This window comes from Schistocerca americana, chromosome 2 (assembly GCF_021461395.2).
Source record: "Schistocerca americana isolate TAMUIC-IGC-003095 chromosome 2, iqSchAmer2.1, whole genome shotgun sequence".
NCBI lineage: Eukaryota > Metazoa > Arthropoda > Insecta > Orthoptera > Acrididae > Schistocerca > Schistocerca americana.
The window spans coordinates 88,419,116-88,440,722 of NC_060120.1; the positions used below are offsets into that span (position 1 = coordinate 88,419,116).

General features: G+C 44.9%; 6 non-coding genes across 6 annotated transcripts; 3 read left to right on the forward strand and 3 right to left on the reverse strand.

Annotated features, from left to right (window-relative positions):
• Positions 1-3,484: 3,484 nt before the first annotated feature.
• Trnay-gua lies at positions 3,485-3,573 on the reverse strand. Its single transcript is given in 2 exon segments — positions 3,485-3,520; positions 3,537-3,573. It is a non-coding gene; the product is annotated as a tRNA-Tyr (tRNA).
• A 12,452-nt stretch (positions 3,574-16,025) lies between these two features.
• Trnaq-cug lies at positions 16,026-16,097 on the forward strand. The gene has a single exon. It is a non-coding gene; the product is annotated as a tRNA-Gln (tRNA).
• Positions 16,098-16,455: 358 nt separating this feature from the next.
• Trnay-gua lies at positions 16,456-16,544 on the reverse strand. The gene is given in 2 exon segments: positions 16,456-16,491; positions 16,508-16,544. It is a non-coding gene; the product is annotated as a tRNA-Tyr (tRNA).
• A 248-nt stretch (positions 16,545-16,792) lies between these two features.
• Positions 16,793-16,864, forward strand: Trnaq-cug. Its single transcript has one exon. It is a non-coding gene; the product is annotated as a tRNA-Gln (tRNA).
• A 358-nt stretch (positions 16,865-17,222) lies between these two features.
• Trnay-gua lies at positions 17,223-17,311 on the reverse strand. The gene is given in 2 exon segments: positions 17,223-17,258; positions 17,275-17,311. It is a non-coding gene; the product is annotated as a tRNA-Tyr (tRNA).
• Positions 17,312-17,559: 248 nt separating this feature from the next.
• Trnaq-cug lies at positions 17,560-17,631 on the forward strand. Its single transcript has one exon. It is a non-coding gene; the product is annotated as a tRNA-Gln (tRNA).
• Positions 17,632-21,607: the final 3,976 nt, after the last annotated feature.

The window sequence follows — 21,607 nt, forward strand, 5'->3', positions numbered from 1 at the left end:
CCCAAGTCAGGGCACGCGCTTTCGATGACACCTTTAACGAGTCAGCGTCCTTGTACCACGTCATACGGGAAGCTAAAAGAGGCAGACAAAAAATCATTACTCAACTGACAGATGACGATGGTCGTGTTTATGATGAGCAAGGTGAGCTTAAGGCTTTTATTCGGAATCATTTCCGGCAACTTTACTCACTGCCTGACACAGATGTAGAGGCGGGAGAGGAATTTTTGTCTAACATTACGGCATCGGTGGATCCGGACGACCACGCACAGCTCCTGGCAAACATAACTAACTTCGAAGTGAAGTCAATCATTACGTCTGCGGCGAAAGGAAAAGCTGCAGGATCAGACGGTTTGCCGGTTGAATTTTATCTTCGGTATTGGGATGTTTTCGGCGACGAACTGACTATCATGTATAATGAACTGTTAACGCATACTGCTTTTCCATCGCAGTTCACTGAGGGTCTGATAGTCTTAGTCTCCAAACCGTCACCAGGGACTTCACTCAATAACTTACGACCAATCACCCTACTCAATGCAGATTTCAAAATCTTTACTCGGATTCTGAATGCCAGACTCAAGCCAGTCCTTAGTAAAGTGCTTGGTTCATACCACATGAACGTAGTTACTGGTCGATCGATGATAGACGCCCTGTGCGAATACCGAGATATTGCATATTTGACTTGGATTTGCAAGACCACGTTGGCAATAGTCTTTTTTGACTTCGACAAGGCATTTGATCGGACTAACCATGGATTTCTCTTCAGAACGCTGGACAAACTGGGTTTCAACCAGCATTTCGTACAGATAATCAGGAACTGTATCTGCAATACGTCTTCCCGCGTGAAATTCAACGGCCAGTTAACAGCCCCTGTGCCCATTCAACAAGGTTTGCGACAAGGGTGCCCGCTTTCCACGACTCTTTTCGCCATTGCTATAGAGCCACTACTGAAAACGTTTTGCGTCACCTTACCGGGTCTTCAAACGCTGAATACCAAGACCGTCTGTCATGCCTATGCGGACGATATCAGCGTCCTTATCAACAACGACGAAGAGTTCGATACCGTGAGGCGGCTTGTCCACCTGTATGCCAGCACCTGCGGTGCACGCCTTAACGAACGGAAATCCAAAGTCTTGCATTTAGGTCCGCAGGCTCGATTCGCGGACACCGTTTGGTTAGAGGCAACCAACCAGCTCAAGCACCTTGGTTTGATTCTCACTCCGAATCCACGGGAAATGGTAAGAGTGAATTGGGAACAGAAGCTCAACGTCCTTCGAGCTTTGATTCGTGAGCACAATATGCGGTGTTTAGACAGGATTCAGAGAGCACATTTCGCCAATTATTATGTTCTCAGCAAGATTTACCATGTTGCCGCTGTTCTCCCTATTCCTCCTGATATTGCAAACAGAATCTTAGCCCTTGCAGGCTGGTACATTTGGCGAGGTAATATTTTTAAAGTCGCTTTCAAGGCTACCGCTTTACCTCGGTATAAAGGTGGTTTAGCTCTTAAAAATGTTGAATTACAGTGCTTAGCGATTTTTCTAGCTCGAACGACAAGGATCTTACGAAATAGTCAGACAGGTCTTACAGCACGTCTCTTCCAGCAGTTACGACCACCGGATATGACGCCGCCGATAAATGTTGGACATATCCATCCCGAGCTCGTTCATATTCGCCGATATTACGTGGAGTCCAGCTATGTACATCAACACCTGCAACCACTCACTGCTGCTGCTGTCTACAGTGTATTTACGAATCGGCAACAGAATAACTCCATAGAAATGAAGTATCCTGGCAAGGACTGGCGACAAATTTGGGTGAATATCAGCACTCCTCTCCTTCACTCCCGAGTTCGTTCCGTGTGGTATGATGAGGTGAACGAGGTGATACCCACGGGGGAGAAATTGTGTAAGATCCAACTACGGCCTACTCCGACTTGCGACGCATGTGGCCATGTGGAAACATTGCCACACATATTAAACTGCAGAGATCAGACGCAAATCTGGAATTGGACGAGAATGAAACTGGCTCTTATTAATAGAACGACGCCATCCGCAATACAACTGCAAGATATATTCCAACCGGACTGGAAATTATTTCCGAAATCTAAAAATAATAGCTATACCTGGTTAATTGGACAGTACCTATATTATATGCTGACGACTAAAACGCCTACACTTTCTGATTTTCATATGTATCTTATTGCCGAATATTACGCGATCAAACGATTACGGCAATATAAAGAAAAGTTTCAGAATTTTCTCACCGTTGCTTTGAATGATGGGAAGCTTTAAGTGTGCGAACCAATGGGTACGATCATAGCTTTTTTTTTTTTTTAAATTTATTTCTTCTCTTATCTGGGTATCTCATTGTCAGTTTTCAGGACTCCATTGCTTCATAGGTTGTACAATGTGGGCACCTAAGGTCAACGAGAAGCAGCATGCAACAGGATGTCAAACTTGTGAAGCCAGTATTTATTTCTGTTTTTACATTACTCAGAAGACAAGTATAGTTTAATTTGACGCAGTTTAACAGACGGGGCAGTATTTCTTTCTAGATACCCATTTTTCCTCTATACGGAACTTTATTGCTATTATTATTTACGATGCGGACAGAGAAACCTCTGATCTTGTTGTTTTTGTCTCCACTAACTCAAGGAACACACACTAGTAACCAGTTACTTTCGTTAATAACTCCAAGAAAACACCACGGCGGTAATCTCGGCGAACTTACTCTCAACGCTAAGAGATGACGACTTTGAATCATGCCTTCAGGAAACTGAATCATCGACGAATGCAGAACGACACGGAAACATTATGCTATTATTACGTGAAGACGAACTTGAGACGTAGTGATCCTGAGATCTACCACCGCAAAAAAAAAAAAGTTAAAAAAAAAAAAAAATAAAAAAAAGTTAACACAAAATAAATAAATAAATAAATTATACACTACTATAGCGCAAAAAAAAAAAAAAAAAAGTCGTAGGGCATTCGACTGCAGATCGAGAAAAAAAAACAAAAGAAAAAAAACACAAAAAAAAAAAAAATAAATAAATAAAAAAAAATGGTGTAACGGTTAGCACTCTGGACTCTGAATCCAGCGATCCGAGTTCGAATCTCGGTGGAACCTTCGTTTAGTCTAAATTTTCTGTAATAAGCGTTTCTCGCCGAAGAAGTATCAGCGATAGGCTCAGGGATTTAGTTTCTACGTTTGTGTGAAAAACGAGACGGTTATGAAACGGCTGAATATTGGTGCGACTATGTGACCTATATAGCACATTAAACGAGTAATGCCTGTAAGAGCAAGCAATTTTACGATAATTCGAAGAAATATCATTATCCTACGAAGGCTAAGAATCCCATGATAATCAACTAGCTATTACAAGCTGAGCAAATGAATTTCCTTTAAAATTGGTTTAAAACATAGGGAGGTTCTGACCGAGTGGGCATGCTCTGGAGCCTCTTTGCTCCTGAGATTAGAAAAACAGTCCTCTGGGCCGGATTTGAACCAGCGACCTATGGATAACTGTGAATCCTCCACTACAGTCCACCGCTCTACCAACTGAGCTACCAGAGGCTCTGCATACTTTCTTGTTCGTACTGATTGCTTTACGTCCGTCCCTGTCTTTCGTTTCCACACACTGCTACTCAGCGCGCCCATATAGACGCAGAGGAAATGCAGTCATCGGCTGCAACTGCAAACATTGCCCAGATTAAGTTTTATAATGCTCGATCGTGTCCATTAGGTTAAAAAATGCAAGTAGGAAGTGTCCGAAGTACGTCAGAATACTGCTAAATGTATTTACGCGTCCCTTGCTCGTGTCTGGTTCCATGGTGTAATCAGTTCCGCCGCAGCAGCGGCCGTGTGCAGACGTGCCGGAGTGCTCGCTCCGCGCGTGTTAGGCGGCGCCTGCAGCTGGTTTAGTCTTGTGAGTACATCATGGCCTTTGCTATGGATGATCAGTTACGCCGTTACACGTTGCGTTTCCAATTTCCGTTCGGGTTTGGCCGACCACATGTCTACGAATTAGTCGATTTTTTCTTCGACAGATTGGGTCTTAAAGACGAGGAAGTTTTAGGATTTTCATACGATTTTCTGGCGAATGCCGTCTACGTGAAACTTGTTAGTGACGAGCCCTGTTTACGTATAATGGACTTAACTAAGGGTACCGCCGAGTTCGTTAATTCTGATGGTGAAATTTGTAAAGTTGTCGTTACCCATGCTGGGTTAGGCCTGCGCACCGTCCGTGTATTCAACCTCCCATTTGAAATTGATCTTGAACGTATTCGGCAATGTCTGTCCCAGTATGGGAACGTATTGGAAATTCACCAAGAGCAGTGGAGCGGACTTAAACACTTCAATGTGGATAATGGTGTCCGGGTAGCGCGAATTGATCTATGCAAGCATATCCCGTCCAACGTCGTGGTACAAGGCTTCCGGGCACTCGTAATGTACGAGGGGCAACCACGTACATGTGTCCTTTGTGGCTCTCCGGACCATATGAAGGCCGCGTGTCCCCGTGCTAAACCAGTGCGTCGTGTTTTCCGACAACATGATGGCCTTGTAGTTGGGCAGGATGGTAATAGGCCGACGTATGCCGAGAGCCTTGTCGGTCCGTCTGTCGTTAGCGCGCCACAGCTGCACGCGGCTGAGGTTGTGCCAGACGTGACCGCCGCCGATGTAAACACAGCTACGGCGAGCCGACTGCCCGGTGCTTCTGACGTAGAAACCTATGCAAACGACGGGGCCGGAAATTTGCGCCCTTCCGATGCTGGCGTGGTCCGTGTGGAACTTCCGCCTCTGTTGCCCGATCAACATTTGCTCCCATCTGTGGAGAGTCTTCCACCTGAGGACTCTGATGACCAGCCGCGAGTTTCCCATCCCCTTGAAGTGACTTCTCCAGTCAGCGTAGTTTCCGGCAAGGAACAGTCTCCCACGGGAGCTACCCCTACCGCTGCGAAATCTGACATCAACCAACAAGTCGAAGACACCCGTCCTCAGCGGAAATGCCGACAAAAAAAATCGGTCCGTAAGCAGAGTGACGAGGAAACTCGTACTCTTGAACAGAAACTGCAGCGTACTATCAAGCAGTTCCGGACGGATGAATGTGAGAAACTCGTCACAGACGATGGAGTACAGGTAGTGCAGCATTCAGAGGAACCCGATATGGGGATGCATGTCGACAGTTCTGGACCCGATACATTTATGGATACCGCTCACTCGCCGGGGTCGAGCAGGCAGACTTCCTGGGCTGACGATACGCATTAATATGGCATCACCCTTCTTATGCGGGATTACAAAATTGCAACTGCTAATATAAATCGAATAACATCTGATGTAAAATTAAAATGTTTGACTGACTATCTGTATGCCGCCGATGTAGATATCGTATTCCTACAAGAAGTCGTCACACCCAAAGTCGGGAATGTCACAGGCTATGAGGCCCTCATAAATATTGGCGATGAGGCAGGGACTGCAATTTTGTACAAAGCGGGCATCACTTGTAAACCTCGAGCGATTTTAGAAACGGGTCGAGGGATTGCCGTACAATTCGAAGATTTGCTTTTGGTCAACGTCTATGCCCCGACTGGATCTGTAGGCCGAAGGGATAGGAGTGTTTTTTATCGCGATGAAATTGTGCCATTATTATCCTGTGGTTGTTCGAAGGTTTTATTGGGCGGCGATTTTAATTGTGTTATACGCAGAGAAGACCAGTGTCCGAATTTTAATTTTTGTTTGGAGTTGCGAGATCTAATTGATGGGCTGGACTTACAAGATACCTGGTGCTCACTTCGCCCGCAGGTGACCGGATATACTTATGTTACCGCTGCCTCCGCTAGTCGTCTGGATAGGTTCTATGTATCTAAAGACATTTTAAGCGCTGCCAGGGATTGTGAAATATGGCCTGTTAATTTTAGCGACCACTGTGCGTATCACATCACGCTTCGGCACGTTTCGCAGAAAACCTTTTTGGGTCGAGGCGTATGGCACCTGAACGTCGCACTGTTGGACGACGGCGACCTGAAGAAGGATCTCATTGCAACGTGGCAATGGTGCCTCCAGCGACGACAAAGGTATAGGGAGCGTGTTCATTGGTGGACAGAGCTAGTAAAACCGCACATAAATAAATGTATTTGTCAGTTTGCCAGGGCCAAGGCGTACTGGAAGAAACAGACGTTGGAATTTTATTTTACCGCTCTCCGCCAGTTGTACAACGATTCCTCTGCACTGCCTGGCAATGTCCTTCGCATTAAACGTACCAAAGCCAAAATCACCGCATTGGTTCGTGAGTCTCTGGCAGGAGCCCAAGTCAGGGCACGCGCTTTCGATGACACCTTTAACGAGTCAGCGTCCTTGTACCACGTCATACGGGAAGCTAAAAGAGGCAGACAAAAAATCATTACTCAACTGACAGATGACGATGGTCGTGTTTATGATGAGCAAGGTGAGCTTAAGGCTTTTATTCGGAATCATTTCCGGCAACTTTACTCACTGCCTGACACAGATGTAGAGGCGGGAGAGGAATTTTTGTCTAACATTACGGCATCGGTGGATCCGGACGACCACGCACAGCTCCTGGCAAACATAACTAACTTCGAAGTGAAGTCAATCATTACGTCTGCGGCGAAAGGAAAAGCTGCAGGATCAGACGGTTTGCCGGTTGAATTTTATCTTCGGTATTGGGATGTTTTCGGCGACGAACTGACTATCATGTATAATGAACTGTTAACGCATACTGCTTTTCCATCGCAGTTCACTGAGGGTCTGATAGTCTTAGTCTCCAAACCGTCACCAGGGACTTCACTCAATAACTTACGACCAATCACCCTACTCAATGCAGATTTCAAAATCTTTACTCGGATTCTGAATGCCAGACTCAAGCCAGTCCTTAGTAAAGTGCTTGGTTCATACCACATGAACGTAGTTACTGGTCGATCGATGATAGACGCCCTGTGCGAATACCGAGATATTGCATATTTGACTTGGATTTGCAAGACCACGTTGGCAATAGTCTTTTTTGACTTCGACAAGGCATTTGATCGGACTAACCATGGATTTCTCTTCAGAACGCTGGACAAACTGGGTTTCAACCAGCATTTCGTACAGATAATCAGGAACTGTATCTGCAATACGTCTTCCCGCGTGAAATTCAACGGCCAGTTAACAGCCCCTGTGCCCATTCAACAAGGTTTGCGACAAGGGTGCCCGCTTTCCACGACTCTTTTCGCCATTGCTATAGAGCCACTACTGAAAACGTTTTGCGTCACCTTACCGGGTCTTCAAACGCTGAATACCAAGACCGTCTGTCATGCCTATGCGGACGATATCAGCGTCCTTATCAACAACGACGAAGAGTTCGATACCGTGCGGCGGCTTGTCCACCTGTATGCCAGCGCCTGCGGTGCACGCCTTAACGAACGGAAATCCAAAGTCTTGCATTTAGGTCCGCAGGCTCGATTCGCGGACACCGTTTGGTTAGAGGCAACCAACCAGCTCAAGCACCTTGGTTTGATTCTCACTCCGAATCCACGGGAAATGGTAAGAGTGAATTGGGAACAGAAGCTCAACGTCCTTCGAGCTTTGATTCGTGAGCACAATATGCGGTGTTTAGACAGGATTCAGAGAGCACATTTCGTCAATTATTATGTTCTCAGCAAGATTTACCATGTTGCCGCTGTTCTCCCTATTCCTCCTGATATTGCAAACAGAATCTTAGCCCTTGCAGGCTGGTGCATTTGGCGAGGTAATATTTTTAAAGTCGCTTTCAAGGCTACCGCTTTACCTCGGTATAAAGGTGGTTTAGCTCTTAAAAATGTTGAATTACAGTGCTTAGCGATTTTTCTAGCTCGAACGACAAGGATCTTACGAAATAGTCAGACAGGTCTTACAGCACGTCTCTTCCAGCAGTTACGACCACCGGATATGACGCCGCCGATAAATGTTGGACATATCCATCCCGAGCTCGTTCATATTCGCCGATATTACGTGGAGTCCAGCTATGTACATCAACACCTGCAACCACTCACTGCTGCTGCTGTCTACAGTGTATTTACGAATCGGCAACAGAATAACTCCATAGAAATGAAGTATCCTGGCAAGGACTGGCGACAAATTTGGGTGAATATCAGCACTCCTCTCCTTCACTCCCGAGTTCGTTCCGTGTGGTATGATGTGGTGAACGAGGTGATACCCACGGGGGAGAAATTGTGTAAGATCCAACTACGGCCTACTCCGACTTGCGACGCATGTGGCCATGTGGAAACATTGCCACACATATTAAACTGCAGAGATCAGACGCAAATCTGGAATTGGACGAGAATGAAACTGGCTCTTATTAATAGAACGACGCCATCCGCAATACAACTGCAAGATATATTCCAACCGGACTGGAAATTATTTCCGAAATCTAAAAATAATAGCTATACCTGGTTAATTGGACAGTACCTATATTATATGCTGACGACTAAAACGCCTACACTTTCTGATTTTCATATGTATCTTATTGCCGAATATTACGCGATCAAACGATTACGGCAATATAAAGAAAAGTTTCAGAATTTTCTCACCGTTGCTTTGAATGATGGGAAGCTTTAAGTGTGCGAACCAATGGGTACGATCATAGCTTTTTTTTTTTTTAAATTTATTTCTTCTCTTATCTGGGTATCTCATTGTCAGTTTTCAGGACTCCATTGCTTCATAGGTTGTACAATGTGGGCACCTAAGGTCAACGAGAAGCAGCATGCAACAGGATGCCAAACTTGTGAAGCCAGTATTTATTTCTGTTTTTACATTACTCAGAAGACAAGTATAGTTTAATTTGACGCAGTTTAACAGACGGGGCAGTATTTCTTTCTAGATACCCATTTTTCCTCTATACGGAACTTTATTGCTATTATTATTTACGATGCGGACAGAGAAACCTCTGATCTTGTTGTTTTTGTCTCCACTAACTCAAGGAACACACACTAGTAACCAGTTACTTTCGTTAATAACTCCAAGAAAACACCACGGCGGTAATCTCGGCGAACTTACTCTCAACGCTAAGAGATGACGACTTTGAATCATGCCTTCAGGAAACTGAATCATCGACGAATGCAGAACGACACGGAAACATTATGCTATTATTACGTGAAGACGAACTTGAGACGTAGTGATCCTGAGATCTACCACCGCAAAAAAAAAAAAGTTAAAAAAAAAAAAATAAAAAAAAGTTAACACAAAATAAATAAATAAATAAATTATACACTACTATAGCGCAAAAAAAAAAAAAGAAAAAAAAGTCGTAGGGCATTCGACTGCAGATCGAGAAAAAAAAAACAAAAGAAAAAAAACACAAAAAAAATAAATAAATAAATAAAAAAAAATGGTGTAACGGTTAGCACTCTGGACTCTGAATCCAGCGATCCGAGTTCGAATCTCGGTGGAACCTTCGTTTAGTCTAAATTTTCTGTAATAAGCGTTTCTCGCCGAAGAAGTATCAGCGATAGGCTCAGGGATTTAGTTTCTACGTTTGTGTGAAAAACGAGACGGTTATGAAACGGCTGAATATTGGTGCGACTATGTGACCTATATAGCACATTAAACGAGTAATGCCTGTAAGAGCAAGCAATTTTACGATAATTCGAAGAAATATCATTATCCTACGAAGGCTAAGAATCCCATGATAATCAACTAGCTATTACAAGCTGAGCAAATGAATTTCCTTTAAAATTGGTTTAAAACATAGGGAGGTTCTGACCGAGTGGGCATGCTCTGGAGCCTCTTTGCTCCTGAGATTAGAAAAACAGTCCTCTGGGCCGGATTTGAACCAGCGACCTATGGATAACTGTGAATCCTCCAGTACAGTCCACCGCTCTACCAACTTTTTTTTTTTTTTTTTTTTTTTTATAAAACACATTGGATTAGCAGTCCAACGCCTTAACCACTTTTTTTTTTTTTTTTTTTTTTTTAAATGAATAAATCCCTCCAAAGTAATGCAACGGAATGGATTGGTATGCAGCGAACAGCACACATACGGGGGAAAAAAAGGGAAAAGAGAAAAAAGAAAAAACATCCCTAGAAAAACTAGTAAAAACAAGAACCTTAACTTCAAATTTAAAGTAATTCGACCCGTGCGTCATGGAAAGCCGTACCTGGAATGCACCACATCAACCAACTTGAAACTGAAAACGCCGATTGACCACCTCGGTCATTTCCACACAGCAGGAAAAAAAAAGCAAATGTAAAGACACAACGAGAGCACATAAAAAAAGGAACAATTGGTAAAAGTATGCCCCATGTGAGGCTCGAACTCACAACCCCGGCATTGCTCACGGCTACCGCCTTATAAGGACCGTGCGCTAACCAATTGCGCCACTTTTTTTTTTTTTTTTTTTTTTTTTTTTTTTTTTTTTCAAACGAAACCCGTAACCTTCTATGAAAATAAATTGGAATGGTGAAAAAGACAACGAAAAGACTTCGCCCTTGGGCATAGTATAAGTGCTGCTCGAAGAATAAACGTAACATAAACACAGCTTCGTATCTCACTCAATGAAAGTTCCTGTAGCCAGTGTCCAGCGAGTCATTGAAGGCCGCAGTGTGAGGGGGAGTCCGGACGCGACACAGAAGCAGTGGGGCCTCTTCGCGGCACCACTGGTGTCCCGCGGCCCGGCCTCACCCCGTCACACTCAGTTGACCTATCCGATACCCATGCGATGAAACGCTATTTTAAGCATATTGCCGAAGAGTTTCCCATGATTCTGGTACGTACATGTTTTGGCGAATTCGATATCCATAAACATCTTGAATTCCAAATAATTGTCACCGCCAAAATTATTAAAGACGTAGCTGGAATAGGTACCCAGCAACCACAAAACTGCATTGTTTTTCGTCTGCGGATAAAAATGCACATCAGGACGAGACAGTAGTGCTGACGAAACATTGGCGGGTGTAGTCCTGGTAAGAAGAGCTATTTTTTGTCGAAGCCAAACCCAGTTCTGGAGACGGTCCCCGCAGGTGTAACGGTGGATAACTGTATCCGTCAGTTGGCAGCGACGACAGAGAGGGGTGTCACTGAGCCCGATTTTATGTAACCTCTCGTTCGTGCTAACCACATCATTGATGGCTTTGTACCAGGCAGTGCGAGCATCGGAACTGAGGACACGGGAACTGACATTGCGCCATATAATATCCCAGTTCATGCCACCGAGCTTCGTTGCCAAAGGATTCGTTCCTTCGTGTTGTCTCCAGTCCGCTATTATGGCTTGTGCAGTTAAATGTTGAGAGTTTATGACCTCTTTACTGATGTAGCTCCGTGAGAGGTAATAATCTCTGATATGTTTTAGCCGATAGCTGATGGGCTGAATATTCAGCGGTGGGGCAAGACTTTGCGGCCTGACGGCAGTGAATAATTGCGCTGTAATGCCGGAAGGATCATTGTTAATTATAGCGGCCGTCCTTGTAATATAGAGAGCCATCGCTTTCACCTTGATATCTACTAATCCCATCCCTCCATTCTGGGGGTGGAGTGTCGCAGTTTTGGCAGACACGCGAAAAATTTCCCCTCTCCAAATAAAATTGGTCACCTTCGACATAATTTGCTTAGCAATGACTGCAGGCAGTGGCAGGAGCTGCGCCGTGTAGAAGGCTTTGGATAAAATACAGGAGTTGACCAGATGAATCCGATCAAATTGATTGAGGCTTCTGTGGGAATTGTCAATGAGAGCACCGTTAAGTTTACGCACTATGTCCCTCCAGTTTGCCGCCGCCATCTGTAAAGAGGACGCCGTCAATATGATGCCGAGAGCCTTGTGGACGCTGACTTCCTGAGCGTAGCCAACTCGCAAATGCTGGAGGCCACAGAGGTTAATAAATTTACTTTTCTTGTCATTCAATTTAGCCCCCGACGCCAAACAGTATTGCTGGAGGTGAGCCGCTAAAGTGGTGACATCATTCTCATTGCGGACAACCACACCCACATCGTCGGCATAGGCGCCTACGACAGTTTTTTCTCCTGAAAGTGTTAGCCCTGTGAGTTTCGCCTGCAGTTGGAGTAACAGAGGTTCGAGTGAAAGAACAAAAAGTAACATGGACAAAGGGCTGCCTTGTGGAATCCCTCTGTTGATTTGAATCGGTTGGGTTAGTTGCGAGTTGACAGAAAGCCTTGCGTTGATCCCCAGTGCCATGTTTGTGATCATGTCAATCGCGTTCTGCAAGAAACCGAATCTTTTCATGGTTTCAAGGAGGTACTCGTGAGCGACGAGGTCAAAGGCTTTAAAAAAGTCCAGAAAGATCAGCCCACACTTCACGTTACTGGCGTTCGTTAACGCAATGATATCCCGGTAAAAAGCTGCCGTTTGCAATACAGTTCTCCCGAAGGCAAATGTCTGCTGACGTCCTATGAATTTAGCAGTGAGGGGCATCATTCGCGTGTTGATTGCACGGGCGACTATTTTATAATCGGAGTTTAACAATGAAATGGGGCGGAAGTTGGCGATATTTTTGGTACCTCTGCCTTTAGGGATAAGCACAATTGTGCATTCCTTAAAGGCAAGTGGTATAGGCTTCCCCTGAAAAACTTCGTTCACTAATTGGGTGATTTTGTCCCCGATGATGTGCCAATACCTCCTGTAAAATTCAACGGGTAATCCGTCAGGACCAGGGGACTTCCTGATCGGCGAGTGGCAGACAATCTCCAAAACATCTTTATTACTAAATTCTAATGAAATTGTGTCATTGTCTTCTCTAGTTATAGTAGAGGAAATGGCACTAAACAGTTCGTCATAGCAGCCGTCATGAGTAGCCGCTGACGTGTAGGTGTCAACAAAATAGTCGTGTAGTGCCTTGATAATCTCTCGCTGGGTGTCGACAGTCGTGCCATCACCGAGTTTCAGGGCCTCAATAAAAGTCCTCCTTCTGTTCTTAGCATGTTTGACAAGGTGGTATAGAGCGGCTGTTTCATCGTCCCTGACCGACTTCACTTTAGATTTGATCTTAAGACCTTCCAGTTGCATCCTCTTAAGATTGATTAATTTCGCCTTTATTTTTCGAATGTCGTCTATTCTGGTGTGCGCGGCGTCGGCTCTATCACAGAGGTCGCGTAAGATAGTGTAGTAGAACTCCATCGTCCTCTTTATCGCGGCTGCTCTTTCAATACCGAAGAATATAACAACTTTTCGCAGTTTGGGTTTTGCATGCTGAGTCCACCACGCTATGGTGCTACGAAAGTTTGCGGTAGTGCGCAAGCACTGCTCCCAAGCGCGTCGCACCGCCGCCTCTAGGTCAGCATCCGTTAATAAGGAGACGTTCAAGTTCCATTGATTTTTATACCAACGCGTTGGTTGGGGCAGCAAATTCAGGCACGCAACGACACCACTGTGATCAGAGAAGCTGGAGGGTATTGTTTCAATTTGTAACAAGACATTCTCTAAAACGTCGGAAACATAAATCCTGTCAATTCTGCTGCAGGAATTCGCGACGATGTGTGTGAATCGTACCAAGGTCGGGTACCTAATTTCCCACGCGTCTTTCAGTTTGAGGTCGGTCACGAGACGCTTTAATTCAGGCGAATAATTAAAATTCGGGGACTGATCTTTCTGGGATAAAACACAATTAAAATCACCTCCAATGATAACACGTTCAGGATTTTTCCGTAACAAATAGATGATTTGTTCCTTAAAAAAGTTTGCTCTTTCCGCCCTATAGGTACTGCCAGAAGGCGCGTACAAGTTAATGATGGTGACGCCAAAAACGGTGACACCCACACCTCTACCGGAATCTAACGTGTCAACCTGAGTGGCGGGAATGCCTTCTCTAAGTAAGATGGCAGTCCCCACGTTCGAGTCGGGGGAAAAATTTGTAATAGCAACAAAACCAGGAAGAGTTAAGTGTGGCACGGCCACCTCCTGCAAAAGAGCGATATCTGTTCCCGACTCATAGAGATATTGTTTTAAGGCACTCAGTTTCACCTCCGACCGGATTTTATTAATATTTAATGTCGTGATCGTATAGGCCTGCGACATTATGACAGTACGTGGAAGAGGCGGAAGGAGCAAATATCTTTAAAGGGCAACATCTTCATGCCATTCCATATTTGTGGCCGGGAAATTCGTGTCTGTGACGTCACTGAGTTGTATTCGTGCGTCTTTGTTCTTACTCTTTTTACGCACAGCATTGACATTAGGTTGCACTCGGATCCTGGGGCGGACACTGTGGAGCACCTCTGCAGCTGGCGGCGTGGGAGGGTCGTGGGTGATGTCAAGCTGCTCTCCCGGCACATCCCGCGAAGGGATGGCGCGCGGCGACACCGCCGGCGAGCGAGCAGCTGAACTATCACTCGCACTATCAGCCTGTTTGGCAACATTCTCTGCCCGCAGCTGTTTGTTGTCACCGACAGACCCGGACAGCTGTGTTTGTATTATTTCCTGGAGTTGTTGACATTCCCCTTGTTGAGAGTCCTGAACCGAAGCGGCTGCCACGTGATGTGTACCGTTTGCGCTCAGAGATGTTTGTATACCACCATCACAGGCCGCTGTGTGTATACTTCCTGCAGGAATGTGAGCCACACGTACAGGTTGGTCGGCCTGAGTTGGCTGTAGCGGAAGTTCTAAGGCACTAGCCAGCGGTAACTGCTTAACTTCCACGTAAGTATCGGCACTTGAAATTGTGGGAGGAGAAGCGTCCACAATAGCCTCACCGATGGGAGCTTTCGCTTCCGAGCCGGATTCCTGATCGTCCTTTATCGCGGTCTCATGCGCACTAGAGGTGTCGTTATCAGAGCCACTGCTGTCACAAGTTCTGCGCCTCTTATTGGTCGCGGCATCGAGTTTGGCAGGGGGCAACGCACCTTTTTCTCTCCGAACCAGAACCGGAAACTCCTCAGAGCGAATTTCCTGTTGCTGTTCCGAAGGCATTGCAGAATTAGGGAGCCCAATCTCTGTCATCGGCTTGGCTGCCACTACATCCGCCAAAGTAAGCCTTTTACGCTGCTGGAGGGAATTCTTTAACACAAACATGCGCCTGGGGCAGTCTTGACGCAAGTGACCACTCTCATTACAGATATGACAGGTCGGTGTTTGGCCAATGTAAGTAACGTGAGCCTTATAGTCACAAACAAGTATATGGGATGGAATATTCTGTTTGACATGCATTTCTACAGATCGAACGCCACTGTAACATTGCAACCTATGTTGACTTGACCACCGTTCATGTCGAATCTGTTTAACGTCACCGAATTTGGACAGTACCTCCTTTAAATAACAATTTTCTACTTCAGGGGGTAAGTTAAAAATACGCACGTTCGTGTAGTCTACATCGGCATTGGAAATGAGCACAGTACTTACAGAGTCGTCCCGGTGTCGGAAATTAGCACTTCCTCCGTGCTTCGTCATGATCTTCTCCAGTAATACAGGATTCAGTAATTTAACAAAGAAACAATACTGCTCGGTATCATAATAGGCGGTGTGCACTTGGTCAGATGTAATCCCAATAACATCAACGATCCAGTCATGTATCTCCAGTGAACTCGGTTGCACAGATCGGGTGGACTTGTCAAAATCAAAACGCAGTGTACACTTTCGCGGAAATAACCTGGACATTGCAGCAGATAGCGAGCGGTGAACCCGCTACAATAAGACCGCAACAAAAATACAAATGGAAAACGATATAAACTGCAGAATAACACAACACTTGCACACAGAAATATGAGTGGAAAACACGCCTTGTGAACACGCGGCGGAGCGGAGCACTGATACGTCCGACCAGCACGGTGTCGCAAGCGCGACTGAACTGAGCTACCAGAGGCTCTGCATACTTTCTTATTCGTACTGATTGCTTTACGTCCGTCCCTGTCTTTCGTTTCCACACACTGCTACTCAGCGCTGCCATATAGACGCACAGGAAATGCAGTCATCGGCTGCAAGTGCAAACATTGCCCAGATTAAGTTTTATAATGCTCGATCGTGTCAATTATGTTAAAAAATGCAAGTAGGAAGTGTCTGAAGTACGTCAGAACACTGCTAAGTGTATTTACGAGTCCCATTCTCCTGTCTGGTTCCATGGTGTAACGGTTAGCACTCTGGACTCTGAATCCAGCGATCCGAGTTCGAATCTCGGTGGAACCTTCGTTTAGTCTAAATTTTCTGTAATAAGCGTTTCTCGCCGAGGAAGTAACAGCGATAGGCTCAGGGGTGTAGTTTCTACGTTTGTATTAAAAACGAGATGTCTATGAAACGGCTGAATATTGGTGCGACTATGTGACCTATATAGCACATTAAACGAGTAATGCCTGTAAGAGCAAGCAATTTTACTATAATTCGAAGAAATATCATTATCCTACGAAGGCTAAGAATCCCATGATTATCAACTAGCTACTAGAAGCTGAGCAAATGAATTTCCTTTAAAATAGGTTTAAAACATAGGGAGGTTCTGACCGAGTGGGCATGCTCTGGAGCCTCTTTGCTCCTGAGATTAGAAAAACAGTCCTCTGGGCCGGATTTGAACCAGCGACCTATGGATAACTGTGAATCTTCCACTACAGTCCACCGCTCTACCAACTGAGCTACCAGAGGCTCTGCATACTTTCTTATTCGTACTGATTGCTTTACGTCCGTCCCTGTCTTTCGTTTCCACACACTGCTACTCAGCGCTGCCATATAGACGCACAGGAAATGCAGTCATCGGCTGCAAGTGCAAACATTGCCCAGATTAAGTTTTATAATGCTCGATCGTGTCAATTATGTTAAAAAATGCAAGTAGGAAGTGTCTGAAGTACGTCAGAACACTGCTAAGTGTATTTACGAGTCCCATTCTCCTGTCTGGTTCCATGGTGTAACGGTTAGCACTCTGGACTCTGAATTCAGCGATCCGAGTTCGAATCTCGGTGGAACCTTCGTTTAGTCTAAATTTTCTGTAATAAGCGTTTCTCGCCGAGGAAGTAACAGCGATAGGCTCAGGGGTGTAGTTTCTACGTTTGTATTAAAAACGAGATGTCTATGAAACGGCTGAATATTGGTGCGACTATGTGACCTATATAGCACATTAAACGAGTAATGCCTGTAAGAGCAAGCAATTTTACTATAATTCGAAGAAATATCATTATCCTACGAAGGCTAAGAATCCCATGATTATCAACTAGCTACTAGAAGCTGAGCAAATGAATTTCCTTTAAAATAGGTTTAAAACATAGGGAGGTTCTGACCGAGTGGGCATGCTCTGGAGCCTCTTTGCTCCTGAGATTAGAAAAACAGTCCTCTGGGCCGGATTTGAACCAGCGACCTATGGATAACTGTGAATCTTCCACTACAGTCCACCGCTCTACCAACTGAGCTACCAGAGGCTCTGCATACTTTCTTATTCGTACTGATTGCTTTACGTCCGTCCCTGTCTTTCGTTTCCACACACTGCTACTCAGCGCTGCCATATAGACGCACAGGAAATGCAGTCATCGGCTGCAAGTGCAAACATTGCCCAGATTAAGTTTTATAATGCTCGATCGTGTCAATTATGTTAAAAAATGCAAGTAGGAAGTGTCTGAAGTACGTCAGAACACTGCTAAGTGTATTTACGAGTCCCATTCTCCTGTCTGGTTCCATGGTGTAACGGTTAGCACTCTGGACTCTGAATCCAGCGATCCGAGTTCGAATCTCGGTGGAACCTTCGTTTAGTCTAAATTTTCTGTAATAAGCGTTTCTCGCCGAGGAAGTAACAGCGATAGGCTCAGGGGTGTAGTTTCTACGTTTGTATTAAAAACGAGATGTCTATGAAACGGCTGAATATTGGTGCGACTATGTGACCTATATAGCACATTAAACGAGTAATGCCTGTAAGAGCAAGCAATTTTACTATAATTCGAAGAAATATCATTATCCTACGAAGGCTAAGAATCCCATGATTATCAACTAGCTACTTTTTTTTTTTTTTTTTTTTTTTTTTTTTTTTTTCTTTTACTTTTTTTTTTTGAGTACCGTGCGTTAACCAGTTGCGCCACTCTTTTTTTTTTATCTTTATTCTTTTAATTAAATCTTTTTTTTTTTTTTTTTTTTTAACGAAATCCCTTCCTTTAGGGACCACCGTGAAGAGTTGTTCAAGAAGAATTTAAAAGGAAAAAAAAACAAAAAGATGGTTTCTCATCTCAGATCCAAATGTATTCTGGTGATCCATGTGCACTGTTGGAGGGAGGTACCGAGGCGCAGTGGCGGAAGTCAGGACACGAGGCAGAAGCAGTGGGGCCTCTTCGCGGCACTACAGGTGCTCCGCGTCCCAACCCACCCCCACACTCCCGGTTCACTACCCTATTCCCATTTTGTTGAATACTATGTTAAGCATATTTCCAAAGTTCTTGCCATGATTTTTGTATTGAAGTGTTTTGTGAAATTCGATTGCCATATGCATTTTGAATGCGACAGGATCATCATCCCCAAGTTTGTTAAAGATATAACTAGAATAATTACCCAGTAACCAAGCCACAGTATTATTTTTCGTCTGTGGGTAAAACTTAAAATCAGGCCGATAGATCATCATTGCGTGGACATTGGCGGGAACACTGCGAGTGATAAGTGCGACTTGTTGCTGAATCCAGTTCCAGTTGTGGAGACGTTCCCCACAGGTGCATCTGTGCAGCACGGTATCTGTGAGGTTGCAGTGAAGACAGAGGTCGGTAGCACTCAGCCCTATCCGGTGGAGTCGCTCATTGGTACTTATGATATTATTGACTGCTTTGTACCACGCAGTACGAGCATCCGAGCTCAAAACAGTGGAACCAACGTTTCGCCATACTGCATCCCATTGGACTCCACTATATTTGCTAACAATCGGATTCTGGCTTTCGTGTTCCCTCCTTTCCGCCAAAATTGCTTTTGCCGTTAAGGACTGAGTGTGCCGTAACTGGTGACTAAGGTAGCTATACTCGAGATAATACTCTCTGATATGTTTAAGCCGGTAACAAATAGGTTGAACATTCAGCGGAGATTCAAGACTGTGTGGCCGGACAGCATGAAATAACTGTGCCGTAAGACCATGAGGTTCATCCTGTATGATTGCCGCCGTGCGTGACACGTACAGAGCCAGTGCTTTGCGCCGTATGTCAACCAATCCCATCCCTCCATGCGTTGGGTGTAGCGCTGCTGTTCGTGCAGATACACGAAAGATCTCGCCTTTCCATAGAAAATTCGTAACTTTTGACATGATATTTTGAGCCACTCCTGCAGGAATAGGAAGAACCTGCGCCGTGTAGAAGGCCTTAGATAAAACACACGTATTAATCAACGTAATTCTGTCAAATTGGTTCAGACTTCTGTGGTAGTTATCAATTACTGCACCGTTGATTTTGTGAGCCACATCCCTCCAGTTCGCCGCCGTCATGTTTAATATTGACGCCTTCAACACTATCCCTAGAGCTTTCAGTTCACTGACGTGTGTGGCACACGAAATTTGAAGACGGTCGAGGCCTCGCAGATTTAAAAACTTGCTTTTCTGTTCATTGATGTGTGCTCCAGACGCCTGACAGTAGGTCTTGAGGACAGCTTCAAGCGCAGTGACGTCAGACTCATCTCTGATAACAATCCCAACATCATCCGCATAGGCTCCTGTTACGGACTTCACTCCTGAGATCGTTAAACCACTAAGCTTCGCCTGCAGGTGCGTGAGGAGCGGCTCGAGCGAAATGACGAACAGCAACATCGACAAGGGGCTGCCCTGAGGGACACCTCTGTCGATGAGGAGCCGTTTCGTGAGTTGCGAATTTACTGAAATTTTTGCAGTGATTCCGATGGCAACATTTTTTATTATTGCGATCGCGGACGGTAAGAAGCCCAAGCGCCGCAGTGTCTCTAGTAGGTACGTGTGGTTGACAAGATCAAATGCCTTAAAAAAATCGAGAAAGAGCAGACCACATTGTACGTTGCTGGCGTCAGCGAGCGCAATAATATCCCTATAAAAGGCAACCGTTTGCAGTATAGTCCGCCGAAAAGCACATGTTTGCTGTTTGCAAAGCATGTTGGAAGTGAGCGGCAGAAGCCTCATCTTAACTGCACGAGCTACAATCTTGTAATCGGAATTCAGTAGTGATATCGGCCGAAGATTTGTTACAGATTTTCCACCTCTGGTCTTAGGGAGGAGAACAATTTTACATTCTTTAAACTCTCCTGGAACAGACTGCCCTTGCAAGACCTCGTTCACCATGTCTGTGATCTTCGCTCCGAGTATGTGCCAGTACTTTTTATAAAATTCAATGGGAAGACCGTCAGGCCCAGGGGACTTGTTAGTAGGGGAACTGCAGATGATGTCGAAAACGTCTTCGTGACTGAAACCCGAAGAAAGACTTTCACTTTCGTCTGCAGTTATCCTCGAAGGAAGAACTTCAAGGAGTTGAGAAGCGCTGTCTGCATGGGGAGCGTTTGAAGTATAAGTCCTGACAAAGTAGCTGTAAAGTTCTCTGACGATATCGCGTTGATTTGTGACCGTCGTGCCATCTTCGAGTTTAAGTCCATCAATGAAAGCCCTCCTTCTATTCTTCGCGTGCTTGACAAGGTGATACAGGGCCACCGTTTCGTCTGCGCGTACTGATTTTACTTTGGATCGAACCTTAAGTCCTTCTAACTGCTCCCGTTTCAGACTGATTAATTTAGCTTTGATTCTCTGAATTTCCCCTATTCTAGTAGCCGTGGCATCCGCTCTGTCATACAAATCTCTTAATACGGAGTAATAAAATTCCATTGTCCTGCGAATTCCAGTAGCCCGTTCAATACCAAAGGACATAAGAACCCTGCGCAGTTTGGGCTTCGCTTTATAGGTCCACCATGCTATAATGCTAGGGAAGGCAGGAACAGTGCGGAGGCACTGTTCCCAAGCACGCCTGACGGCCTCCTCCAGGTCTGAGTCGGTTAATAATGAAAGATTAAGATGCCACTGATTTTTAAACCAGCGTGTGGGTTGTTGTTGTAAGTTGATACACGCAACCACGCCACTGTGGTCTGAGAAACTGGTAGGAATAGTTTCTACATTTAATAAGTTAGTTGCTAAGTTTTCAGACACATAAATCCTGTCGATCCTGCTACAGGAATTTCCAACGATGTGTGTGTACCTCACTAAAGTTGGGTACCGAGCTTCCCAGGTGTCCTTGAGTTTAAGATCATAAATAAGACGGTTTAAATCAGGTGAATAATTAAAATTCGGTGTCTGATCTTTTCTGGACAATACACAATTAAAATCACCTCCAATGATCAGCTGCGGAGGATTGTTCCGCAGTAAATAAATGATATCTTCCTTATAAAAGCGGGCTCTGTCAGCTCTACGAGTACTCCCGGAAGGCGCGTACAAATTAATAACAGTAACGCCAAAAATAGTGACACTCAGTCCTCGACCGGATTCTAATCTTTCAATGTGGGCAAACGGAATACCTTCCCTAATTAAGACGGCAGTCCCCACGTTCGTTTCTGGGGAAGAATTGATTATTGCAACAAAACCGGTAAGGTTTATTTGCTGCAAGGCCACCTCTTGTAAAAGGGCGATGTCTGTATCCGACTCGTAAAAATATTGTTGTAGAGCACGCACCTTGACGTCAGACCGGATCTTGTTAATATTTAACGTTGTTATTTTATATGCCTGTGACATACTGAGACCTATGCAGGAAGGG